The sequence below is a fragment of the Pan troglodytes genome, chromosome 11, assembly GCF_028858775.2.
Source record: "Pan troglodytes isolate AG18354 chromosome 11, NHGRI_mPanTro3-v2.0_pri, whole genome shotgun sequence".
Taxonomy (NCBI): Eukaryota; Metazoa; Chordata; class Mammalia; order Primates; family Hominidae; genus Pan; species Pan troglodytes.
In genome coordinates, this window is record NC_072409.2 from 84,617,727 (window position 1) to 84,631,823 (window position 14,097).

The window sequence follows — 14,097 nt, forward strand, 5'->3', positions numbered from 1 at the left end:
ATTAGCTATATTAATCAATACAAGCCATGAAGAATACTTTGGTTATAAGTTACTTGTTTATAATCAGTAGTTTGGTCTAAACATTTAATTTTAATTACTATCACTAATCCCCATCCCATTTCAATTGAAATCATGAAAGAAATACCCCCCACAAAGAAGAAAATGTATGTTGGTACTTGAAACAGGGAAGAATAACTTTTGTAAGCCAGTGAAATGAAACATTCTATTGTTAAAATATCTATACTGGTCAAGCAATCTACAGATTCAATGCAAAATACCAATGACATTCTTCACAGAAATTAAAGAAAAATACTAACATTTGTATGGGACCACAAAAGATCCTAAATAGCTAATGCAATCCTGAACAACAACCACAACAACAACAAAACAAAAAACAAAACTGGAGGCAGCACACTACTGATTTCAAATTGTAATACAAAGCAATAGTAACCAAAACCAAAATGGTACTGGCGTAAAAACAGACACATAGACACATATAACAGGATAGAGAATGCAGAAATGAAGCCAAGCATTTACAGACAACTCAATTCAACAAAAGTACCAAGAACATACAGCAGGGAAAGGACAGTCTCTTTAATAAATGGTGCTGAGAAAACTGGATATCCATATGCAGAAGAATAAAACTAGAATGTCATCTTCTATCCCATGCAAAAATTGACACAAAATGGATTAAAGCCTTAAAAGCAAGATTTGAACCTATGAAATCATTAGAAGAAACACTGGGGAAACCTTATAGGACATTGACCCAGGCAAAGATGTTTTGTGCTAAGACCTCAAAAGCACAGACAAGAAAAGTAAAAATAGACAAATGAGATTACATCAAATTAAAAAGTTTCTGCACAGCAAAGAAACAACTGACAAAGTGAAGAGACAACCTACAAAATGGTAGAAAATATTTTTAAACTATTCATCTGACAAGATATTAATAAGCAGATTATATAAGGAACTTAACTTCATAGCAAAAAGCCAAATAACCCTATTAAAAATGAGCAAAAGACCTGAATAGACATTTCTCAAAAGAAGACATACAAATGTCCAACAGGCATATGAGAAAGATCAGCATCACTAATCATCAGCGAAATACAAATCAAAACCGCAATGAGATATCGACACACCCAGGTTAGAATGGCTGTTATTAAAAAGACAAAAAGTAACAGATGCTGACTAGGATGTGGAGAAAATAAAACTCAGCTCTGCTGATGGAAATGTAAATTAGTACAGCCATTATGGAAAACAGTATGGAGATTCCTCAAGACACTAAAAACAGAACTAGCATGTAATCAGCAATCCCACTGCTGGGTATATATCCAAAAGAAAAGAAATCAATATATTGAAGCTTCAGTTTCTTGAAGTACTATTTGCAATAGCAAATATATGAAATCAACCTAAGTGTCCATCAAAAGATGAACTGATAAAGATAATGTGGTATATATACCCATTGGAATATTATTCAGCCATATAATAGAATGACATTCTGTCATTTGCAGCAATATGGATGAAACTGGAAGACATTATGTTAAGTGAAATAAGCCAGGCAAAGAAAGACAAATATTGCATGTAGTCACTTACATGTGGAAGCAAAAAAAGAAGACCTTAAGGTGGAAAGAAGAATGGTGGGGGAAGCGAAAGAGTGAGGGGGAGATGAAGAGAAGTTGGTTAATGGGTACAAATATACAGATAGAAGAAATAACATCTAGTGTTTGACAGTACAATAGGGAAAATATAGGTAACAATAATTTATGGCATAGTTCAAAGGAGCTAGAAAAGAAGAATTGTAATGTTCTCAACTCTAAAGGTAAATGTGTGAGGTGATGGGTACCCAGTGACCCTGATTTAATTATTACACATTGTACACATTTATGATAAATCACATGTGCCCTCAAAATATGTACAATTTTGATATATCAAAGAAAATTCTGATTTTTTTCTTGAAAGATATCCTCAAGTGAATCTATATTTGAGAAAGAAATACTGAGCTGTAATTCATTATAATGAAAACATATGGGGACTAGAGAAAAAACAAGTTATTTCAAGCTCATCTGGTTTTGTGTGCTACAAACTATCGTTTAGATCAAGCTATTGGGCATTATGCAATTGCATATCTTGACTGTATAAGAACTAGATATGTGACTGTGGAAAGCATACCTGGAAGTAATATATTGAGAATATAAAATATTGATCCCTAGCAACCTGGGTACCACGTAAAGCAACAGCACTTTCACGGTGGTTTCCTGATAAGGACAAAAATGTCAATGAAGGAAGCAGGAAAGTTCCTTAGCTATCATCAAGGTTCCCTTGAAACAAGCAAAAAAATTACGTGCAGATCAATGAAGTTACTTTTCTTATGCCAAAGGCTAATGTAGTAACAAATTGCCAAACTGAAGCTATAGGAAACCTAAAAGAGATGGATAAAACAGAAGAGTTAAAGCAAATTTCACTGGAACAAACAAGAAGCAATAGAAAATTAATGGTTGTGATTCTAATAGTTAAGTTTTCATTCATTTACAGATTTTCTTCATTTGTTAGCAAATACTTAATGAATTACCAATTGATACCAGAAGCTATTCTAGACACTGAGAGTGCAGCAATAAACAAAGCAACAGAGTTCTACTGCAAAGAGTATAAGTAGGCAATAGACAAATTTATAAGATGCTTTGTGGCTACAAAGAAGAGTAAGAAAATGAAGAAGTGGGTGCTCTATTTGGGAAGATATATTAAAGGAATCTTGATTATTTTTTAATGAAATACTGAATTGCCAAATTCAAAACAGAAAAGAAGGGGTGAACTGCAGGTGAGATATTAAAAACACAAAAACAAACAAAAAAATTGAGTTAGAAGACAGCCTGAAATAATTGTGTGTATGTATGTACACACATGTGCTAAATTCAAGGAGAAGATGTAATAGAAAATAATATTACTAAGTTAAAGATAACGTGGACTATCTTGATGGAATGAGCTCACTAATTATAAATGCAATTAATGAAACTAACCCCCTTCAAGATTTAGTGAAAGGTCATATTCATTGTGTATTTACTATTTGCTGAGCACTAGTCTAAGTTCTTTGTGCTCTCTCTCTCTCTTTCTCTTCCTTTTTTCCCTCTACTTCTTTTCTTTCTGTTATTTTTTTCTTCAAATAATTGTATAGAATAGCCCAATTATGATCTTCCCTTTGCCTCAGAAAAAACTGAAACTTAGCATAATTGATAATTAACAAGAGGCAGAGACAAGCTTCAAACTCATGCATGCCTTATTATAGAAACTAAGCTTGTAAACATTTCCCTGTTCCTAAAATTCAATAAGCATGAACACACACACAAAATAAGTTTATCTACAAAGGAACAAAGCAAGTAAACTAGACCTTATTCCATGAAATGTGGGAACCAGAAGGGGATATGCTCACAATTATTTCTAGAAAGATGAGATTGAGGAAAATTTTAAATTGAGAAGTCCATTTGGAAAAGTTATCAGTGATATGTAAAGTCAATAGAAATACAACAAAGATATAGAAGGACTATAAAAATATGCCTCCACAGTGTCATTTTTGATTTATCAGAAGTATGTCAGGTGACTCAGAAATGAGTACAAGGTAGAAAATAAGAATGAGAAAGAGATGACATAAAATAAATGTCAATATAAGGAAAGCAGAAAACTTTGCTCTTAGGCTTAGTAGGAACATTAAATTTAAAGTGAATGTCAAAAATAATTGATGAGAGAATACTGAGATAGTTAAAATTAATAAAAATATAAATATCAAAGATATCTGAAAGCTGGGAAACACTGAATGGTAAGATAAGACAGAGAAAGCAACACATTCTGAAATGCTAAAATATTCAAGCTACAGAACTGGTTTTAATAGGTATGCTTCCTTTTTTACTTTAATAGAGAAATATAAGTTTATATAGTCATAATTTAAAGGTAATAACAAGAAAAAAAAGTGCAGCTATTTAGTCCCTAGATAAAATGGAATCAACTGGGCCCAGCGCGGTGGCGCATGCCTGTAATCCCAGCACTTTGGGAGGCCGAGGCGGGTGGATCACGAGGTCAGGAGATCGAGACCATCCTGGCTAACACGGTGAAACCCTGTCTACCAAATATGCAAAAAATTAGCCTGGCGTGGTAGCGGGCGCCTGTAGTCCCAGCTACTCGGGATGCTGAGGCAGGAGAATGGCATGAACACGGGAGGCGGAGCTTGCAGTGAGCAGAGATCGCGCCACTGCACTCCAGACTGGGTGACAGAGCGAGACTCCATCTCAAAAAAAAAAAAAAAAAAAAAATCAACTGACAGCATGAGCAAGATATCAAAAGTTAGAACTCATAAAATGGATGAAAACTGAACTCAATTAGGAATGAGAAAATATTAAAAGTAAAATACAATGATGATATTATTATTATTATTTTGTTATCAAATAGACACAGGGTCTCGCTCTGTTGCCCAGGCTGCAGTGCAGTGACACAATCACGGCTCACTGCAGACCTGATGTTCCGGGCTCAAGAAATCCTTCTGCCTCAGCCTCCCAAGTAGTGGGTGGTATTATAAATCACAGAAAAAAAAATGTAATTTGGTACAGGACAAATTAAAATCTGCAAAGAGAAGAAAATAACTTCAATCTAAAACAAAAGTAGTTTAAAAAAACTCACAAAGAAGAAATACAAATTTATAATAAACTACAAATATTTTAAATCTCACCAGTAATCAATAAAAAGGCAAACTGAGGCAAATTCTTAATTATAATTAAAATTAGCATGGCTATTTTGGTGTTAGAGCATATGAAAACTTACCTGTTATCAATAAAGACATAAAATTGTGCACACTTTCAGGAGTTAATATAATAGTTTTATACAAATAACTTAAAAAATAGTTATCAAAGTAACTTTTTTCTGTTTTATCTTACAAAAATATTGAGACATGCTTAGAATGTTTTATGTACTAATATTTTTCTTTTTAAAGTAGTTGCGGTGTTGAAAAATGGGCAACAACCAAAGTATTTAACCATTGGCAATGTTTAGTTAAGTTTTGAGATAGGAAAATGTTAATGTATAACATAACCATTAAAGTCAACTTTTGTAGGATATCTTGTACTGTTGGAAAAGAGATTATTATAAGTAATATTAAGAAAAGAGGTACAATCTAAATATATATAGATAATAATACTAATTTTAGATCAGATACTTTTATAGTTACACATATGTATACAATTGGTGAAAATAGCTTATCTCTTTGTGCTAAGAAATTGACAATTCTATTTTCTTCTTACTTTTCTTTTTGCTGAGGAGGTAAAGCCAAAAGCAACATTTATATTCAAACGTTGTAATAAAAACTGTTATTAATCTAAAAATAAATGTGTTGACCACAGTAGATATCAAAATAATAAAAGTGACTCTCACCAAACATGTCGTCAGATATGAAGACCATAGTGTCTTAATTTTCAGGGTCTTCTGCAACTCATGAGATATCACCTTCTTTAACTGATACAGAAACTACAGTAGAGTTCACAATGTGGTAATTGTAACACATAATCCCTGAAACTGGAACAGAGCCATGCTCTTGTAAATAATTTGATGTAAGTCCAAGAAAATGTACTTGCTAGCATCAAGGGTTTTCTAAATAAAGCTACTTGGAAGGCTCCTGGGATTCCCCTGAAATGAGCCACTTGAAATAGTTTTGCCCTATATCAGTAGAATAGCTGTAAACTAAAGATTTTGAAACATGTGATAGCTTTTAAGTTCTTAGCAGGTCTATTAGAAGATGTGGCTATGCAGCTGTTATGGGTATTTAAGGAGCTGGGGAACATCCAAATTACAGCACCCTTCAACGGAATGAATTATTAAGAGGCTGTAACAACAATAGCAGGTTGTTAGAGCAATGCCCTTTCCCCATAGATCTCACAAAGAGCCTAGTTAATATTACTGGGCCTCCGAAATGAGTAGGTAGCAAGGAAGATTTCTCCACTTACATGTAATAAAAGTATGTCTCAAGAAGCACCAATCACAATCACAAAATTATGTAGAAGGCAAACTAAAAATATTTGTCAACTATCAATGCATAGCAGGAAAAGCTTATTGATTGTTACTGCATATAGAGGAGAGTGGTGACTGCCAACAGTGAACACAGGTTCACAAAGAGCTAGGTTTATTGCAATAATATGCACTTTCTGGATTTAATGTCCTTAATGGCAGCAACTAGGCTGTTATATCAGAGAAATACTGAAAAAAAAAAAAGGTTTGGATTTCAGAAAGATATCTGACAAAAATGCTAAGTAAGTCCTTGTGAAAAAATTATTTGAGACTTATTTATGAGATATTTTGCAGAGAATTATAACATGACTAAATGATCTTATCTAGTGAACTGCTTTAAGAATGGAAGTCAACCACAATGGACAGGAAAGAATCTAGTTTTATATGGTAGGATTTGATTGCTTGTTGCATCACATGTTAAGCATTTTTTATCATTACTGTGAATGAGGGCTTACATGACACAACAAATTGTCAGATGACAGGAAACTAGAGTGATAAAGGCCACATGAATTGAGATATTCAGGATCTAAGATAACCTCAGGGGGCTGTAACATTAGAGGAAGTAAAACCAGATAAATTGCATTATGAATGAATATAAAGAGAAGCACATTTATTAACAAAAAAGTCTGAAGAGGTAAAGCATTGGCTAAATTTTAATGCAACTGACTTCAAATCTATTATAAGCCCAAAGTAAAGTGTGACAATCGATACATAATCAAGTAGAATCATAGATTGCCTAATAGAATAAAATAATGACTTTGATGGGTTTAATAACAAAGCAACTACTAATAATTTAAGTATGTTTTTATTCATTTATTGCTTTCATATTTAGAATAGTGCTGTGGATTAGAGAATAAAATATAGCAAGATGAGCAGAGATTTCTTTGGATTTCTTTGTCACTCTATGTTTATCTCACCTTTTGGGATGTACACCTTTTCGGTGGATAGGCCCTGTTCTCTTTATGTCAAGAGAATGTAGGATGATTTGTGAATAATTCACATTATGAAAGAATGTTCTTGACATCACACTAAGAGCAGGATTTTTACTCAAGTAAGTGGAGTAAAAGTGATGCAATGGGAAAATAAATGGTGGGTTTCCTGAAGGAAATTAACCCGTATGGATGCAAAGCAGTGTTGGATTTTAGGTGATACTTGCTCCAGCCCAGACAATTATGTCAAACCATTTGAGCAGGATGCAGAACTCTAGAAACCATACATTTAAAAGATAATTTACAAAACAGGTGTTGTTGAGAGACTGGGCTCTCAATAAATTTGAAAAACATATTTCTTGGAAAACAAAATGATTATTGATGTGAAAAAACTTTTTAATATACAAAGGGATTAAACCTTCCACTAATTTCCCATTTCAATGAAGCAATTAGGATGTTTATCTTAGAAAGGAAAACAGTAAGGGCCAGGCGCGGTGGCTCACGCCTGTAATCCCAGCACTTTGGGAAGCCGAGGTGGGTGGATCACGAGGTCAGGAGACCGTCCTGGCTAACACGGTGAAACCCTGTCTCTACTAAAAATACAAAAATTAGCCGGGCGTGGTAGCGGGCGCCTGTAGTCCCAGCTACTCAGGAGGCTGAGGCAGGAGAATGGCGTGAACCTGGGAGGTGGAGCTTGCAGTGAGCCGAGATCACGTCACCGCACTCCAGCTTGGGCGACAGAGTGAGACCCCGTCTAAAAAAAACAAAAACAAAAAAACAAAACAACAGCAACAAAAAAACCAGTAGCTCACATGACAAAATATTTCTGATACAAAATATTTTTCAATACATAGAATGACCAACAAGAAGCTGTACAATCTGTCCCCATGTGCATCTCTTCCTCCTTTCCTAATAATTCCTTCACCCTTACTCGATTCCAGCCACCAGAGTTTCTTGAACCCAGACTTGGCAGTATCTTTTAGCATTTTGTGGAGTACTCTTCTTTCAAAATGCCTTATGGTTATCTTCACCATTTTAAGTTGGAACTCATATATGTCTCCTCCTTAAGAGAAAATTTTCAAATTGCTTCAACCTAAAATTCCTGACTCCTCTCCCCACCTTAAGTTTTTTTCTTCTTTGTCCTCAACAGCACCCGGCACATGCTATGTTGTTCTTATTGTGTTTTACATCAGCCTCCCCTAACTAGAAGATAAGCCCTTAGAGCATGGAGAGTTTTGTCTGTTTTGTTCACTATTGTGTTTTCAGTGTTATAATAGTTCTCTCCCACATAATATACAGCTAATACATATCTTTTATGAAATATAACCTATACATTATTTTTAAAATCTGTATAGTAAATACAACTGTTCCATTTTGGTAGTTTCATTTTAGGGAAAAAGGCTGTTTTTGTTTTTGCTTTTTTGAATATTAATATTAAAGGATAAGTCAAACATGCTATATTTTATAAACAGACATTATATAAACAGCTGCTAAATTAAAATATATTGGCCTTTACAATACTTTCAATATAATGAAAGCTCACTCAAAGACAGCTAAGTCTACATTAATATCCATAAATTATGAATTATTTTGGAAGCTGTGATGTTTACATTCTTGTATTACAAAATAGAATGATAACTATAAAATAAAACAACAGGAGAGAATAAATGAAGATCTTTAATTTGCAGTCAGCACTAAATCCCCAGCACTAAATGCGAATTGGAACCTCATGAATAGGGAAAAACTGCTAGAACAAAATGTCAGAAATTGATTTCAGAAAGCAGTTAGTTGCCTTTCCCCTGTACCTCTAAACTGTTGATTTTTTCTCCTCTCTCTCTAATACTGCATTTCAGAAATATTACAATGTGGTTAGAACTACAGAGAATGAAATGAAGAGTGGAACAGGTATCATAATTTTGTTGTTGTTAGAACTCTCCTTTTACTGTTTTTAGCTCTTCCTTCTCCGTTTCTGCCTCTTGCTCAGTATGTTTTACTTCCTGTCATATGTCTTTCCCAGATTCTTGATGAACCATTTCTCTCAGCTCTCAGCAGTGCCTTTGATACACAAAAGTGAAATTGTTTAGGAAGATGGATGCATTCAGTGTGAGAAACAGCAGGCAGCCAAAGAGCTGTCCCTGAGTGACAGATAGTTGACAGAAGGCCGTGGACCTTTTATAGAAAAAGACAGGAAGCTAGGATTCTGTAATCAACTATACAAGAGGCAAGAAAGATGGTCCAGAGTTTCGATATAACTGAAAGCCTTCTGTGTGGAAGGTCACGAATCTCAAACTTCTGAAGATTTACCAATCATCAAACTCTAGAAAGACACCTCTCTGATTACTTGATCTGTATTTCCCTTTTCTCTGACTCAAAGTCACACAGCTCTCATGACTACCAAGTAATTTGCCTTCCCCACTTCTAAATTGTCACTGGTTAGCTGCCATGGGCAGAAGCACCCGCTGTGACTGTCTTGCACTGGAGAGACTTTTCTCTGGTATTTACATCAGTCCATTGAGCAATTTCTGCTTTGTAGGTCCCACAAAACAGCTTGATATATTTCCCTCTTCTGGGAATGTACAACTTTTGCAAAGTTAACTGCCAAAGGAAGGTAGGTGGTTGGTTGGAGGGATGAGTATTATGTGTCATTTCCTCAACTCATAAAGTCAGAATAAGTCAGAGATTCTAGGGTCAGGGTGAACCTTATTTTTAACTGCATAGCTCACCTGCAATGATCTGCAAATGGCTGTTATCTGGGAAATCTAATCAGAAAAAAAGAAATAAAGAGAAAGAGAGACAGAGATAAAAGCAGGCATATAAGCATTATATATGTCAGAAAATTATAATTTTCATGTAGAAAATTAAGGAAAGATAAGATGCTTGAGGGTGATGCTAATTAATCTGACGTAGCTTTCTCTGACAAGGTGATATTCGATGAGAACTCTCAGTTCCTATCCTATATTATGCCCTGCTAATATGTAAGCTCAGTAAGGGTAAGGATTTATTTTTATTCATACTCTAAATTAATTTCCTAGAACAGTGCTGACACATATTGATGATCAAAAGTATTTGTTTACACTTTCGGTAAATTAAATAATATTATCTTCAGGCTTATCTTTCTAAAAGAGCATGCATTTTTGTAATGTACATTAGAATATTTCTATTCAAATTTTAATTATATGATCTCTTTCTAAAAGTTTAATCCTTAGCCATCAGATATGGCTAACTAGAGCTATTCATTACTCCAAAATTTCTGTCTTTTTGTTAAAAACAAAAAGAAATCCACAGAAATGACAAATCGATACACTGGAAGTAGAGACAGTCCTTTGCCCTTTCAGATCAACTCATTTTATCTGGTGTCCTTATCTTCCTTTTGGGGAGTGTCTGTTTTGGTGCTCATAATGTAGCATAAAATTCTCTTTTTGATGAATTTCATTTTTCTCTTGAAAGGAAAGAGTGCCATGGATAGCACAGTCAAACCAACCTTTTTGGCATCTACTTGTCAGATATGTGACTTACATACAAAATAAGAAAGCAAGAATAAAGGCAAGAGGGCATTTGAGACCTTTAGAGATTAATAGGTTTTAGAATCTTTCCCCTCCAAGTTATTAATGCAAATTGACCTAGTTCAAAGTGGTCAACGTGAAGCATTTCTGTGGTATGTATTTAAAATGCTATTTCGGTTTCAAGAAGTAGTGTCTAAAAGCCTGGAGAACAAAAGATGAGTAAGGCAATAAGAAGGTCAGCAGAAGACATTCAAGGTTATGGAACTGGAGTACGTTTTCAAGCCATGGACAGTGCTGAATTACTTTGTTTTCCTAAGTATTTAAATAAAACTAATCTACATATGTTTGCAGATGACTTATATTCACATTGTAGGCAAAATTTATGAAGTGAATATGGGATCATTTATAACCTTCATCTTATTTCTTAAAATTGATGCCTTGCTATAGATAATAGGTTTAAAGAAGTAGAACATTTTCTTTTTTGAGGTTAGCACAATAGAAATTAAAATAGGAAAAATAATATGCTATTTATATTTTGTATAGCAAGAATGCATGTGATTTTTGTGACTCACCTCTGGGGGTTGTCCAGATTAGGTCACGCAGTATCTAAGTTTCTGGGAGGAGGCAAGAAGCTATTATCAGCATGATTATACAAATGTAGCTTGACGACAACTTTTAATTCTCATTCTTTCATTGCTTTAGGGGACAGCAAGCATAAATATATCACCAAAAATTGTGATTTAGTTGAAACATTCTATAGAATTTAGGCACAGAAAAATGGCATGTCAAGTGCGTAGTTATGTAAACATGTATGTGCATGCATATACCTGGGAACTCACAGGTGTTTTTACTTTGACATATGGCATTAATTTAGCTGACCTTTTCTTATTTTCTGAAGAGTAAACTTACATAATTTCAGATATGTGGAACAAATAACAGATAAAATATTTAAGATTTTTCTTTTTTTTAAAGTTTTAAATATATTTTTGCTATTCTGTTTTCTGGTGTTCATACAGAGTTTGTAATTTAACAAACATTCACTCATTGCTTATTTTTCCTTTATTACTTAATTTTTAAAACATGCAAAGGGTTTATAAATTATATACATATACACGATATATGTAACTTTATTATTTATTTATTACATGTTACCTGTTACATAGTTATTAATTACATTTTATAGTGTTTCTTCCTAGAGCACTAGTTTTCAAATGCGTAATACATTTAAATAACTAATCTTAAATTCAAAACATGCTTAGAATTTCAATTTGTAAAATACAGAACATAGCACAGGCCCCTCAGCTTTTCAGTATATTATACCTTTTTACTAGGGACAGGTAGGTATGGATTAAAACAGAAAAAATAATATTGATGTTAGATCCTATTTTAAAAGTGGGCATTCTAAAGTAGAATCCACCTCTTCTATATCATTAAATAAATATGTAAATTAAGTTAACTAGTATGTATCAAACTCAATATTTTTGTTCTTTTAGTACAGTTTACACATATAAATATGCTGTCATAGATATAAAGTAAATTTTAGAAAAAAAGATACAAGTTTTCCTAAATGAAAAAAATAAAGAGTAAACACACAGTGAAAGACTTTATAGCAAAAAATCCCCACATCTCTTTGCCCCATAAGAAAAGCCTTTATTGTAATGAGCACCTAAAAAAAGAGAGGTTCAGAAAGGTTAAAAATAAAAGGCACATAGAAAACCATTGTGGCCATTATCTTATCAGTCTTATGTAAATCAAGCCAAAACAGTATTATTTTATATTAAGAAGACCTTACAACACTAAAGACAAAGAAAAATTGTGGATATCTATTTACTAAAAATACAGCAATATTTCCATTAAAAAGCTAATAAGACATAAGAAGAATCAGAAAGAATCTCAACAATTACAAGATAATTTAGGACATAGCTTGCAAAGTGAGACAGAATTAGTGTTAGGGATGAAAGATACAGTGACACATTATCAATAAGGTAGATCTTATAGAAGCACATGGAACATTCACAAACACTGGCGATACATTAAGCTACAAAGAAAATCTCCACAAATTCCAAAATACAGAAATGGTACAAAAATCCTCTGAGCACAGTGCAATAAAATTAGAATCTGTTACCAAATAAAACACTTATGCAATAAGAATTCAAAAATAAATTAATATCAAGCACAAAGAGATCAAGATTCTAGAGAAATTGGAATCAAAAAAGTGGAGAGAAGAAACTATTATAAAAACAGAATTCAGTGAGTTGTTGAGGAAAAAATAGAACTAATAAACAGATGAGCTGAAGTATTTTAAAAGTAATAAAATAAACCAGTTATATAAACAAAGGGGAGATAACAGGTACATAAAACCTAAGTTCTTCCTAGCTAAACCTAAGTTCTTGGGAGGCTGAGATGAGACGGTCACTTGAGCCCCTGAGTCTAAGGCTATAGTAGACTATGACTGTGCCTGTGATGAGCTACTGCACTCAAGCTTGGGCAGCAAAATGAGAACAATGTATCTCTAAAATTAAGTAAAAAGACTTAACAAGGAGGAAATGGCCATCAAAAGCAAGGATATTACAAAAATAACAAGAGATTTTGTGCACAATTGCATGCAAATATATTTTAAAATCTAGAGTAAGTGCATAATTTTCTAGATAAATAAAATATCCCCAAGCTCACTGCAGACAGAGTTTAAACAGAATACTTTTCATAGATGAAACAGAAAAAGGTGACAAAAAGCTCTCTTCTGCACGAAAGCACCAGGCCCAGAGAACTTCACATGCATATTCACAAGAATATTAAAAGATTTTATTATTCAAATGCTACTTAAACTATTAGAAGGCATTGAAAAATAAATAAAACTTCCAAAAATTTTATATAGTAGATATAACTACGATACTAAAAGCTGAAAAGGTTAAATACAAAAAAAGAAAACTGTTGATTAACCTCACATCTAAAGAACAAAGTAAACATTTGAACTATCATTTAATTAGAAAGAATGCAAGGGGATATTAAGACTGTAATACATTATGTTTTACATTATGTATAAAATTATAAAACATTATTCAACATCAGTAGTTGACAGATCTTATGTTAATTGATATAATAGAAAAATCTCATGATCATCTTACTAGAAGCTGAAAGGGAATTTGACATAATTTAAAATCCATTCCTTAATGTACTCAATAAAATAGAAACAGATATAGAAACATGGATTTTTTTTAAGTGATAAAATATAAGCCAGCTGGTTCAAAACTCTACACTTTATAGAAATTATTAGATGTCTGCATCTAATTCCAAGAGAAGGGTGACTTACATTACTGCTACTACTTTATATGTTTTCAAAGTGTTAGCCAATGAAATTAGGCAAAGGAAAACTATTAGAGTCATAAAACTTGAAAAGAAAAAGAGCAAATTTGTATTTATTTTATTAGGGAGAAAGAGATAACCCAGACTATTGGATTTATTTTTCCCTTTGACAACATGGATATGAGTATTAATAACATTTGGTGTTATCAATACTGAGGTACCAATATCATGGTACACTGAACGATCTGAAAGGGATAGAGGATAAGAGAATATCATATTTAGGCATGTACTCTACTGTGATAGCAACCTTGGCCTTTATCCATCAT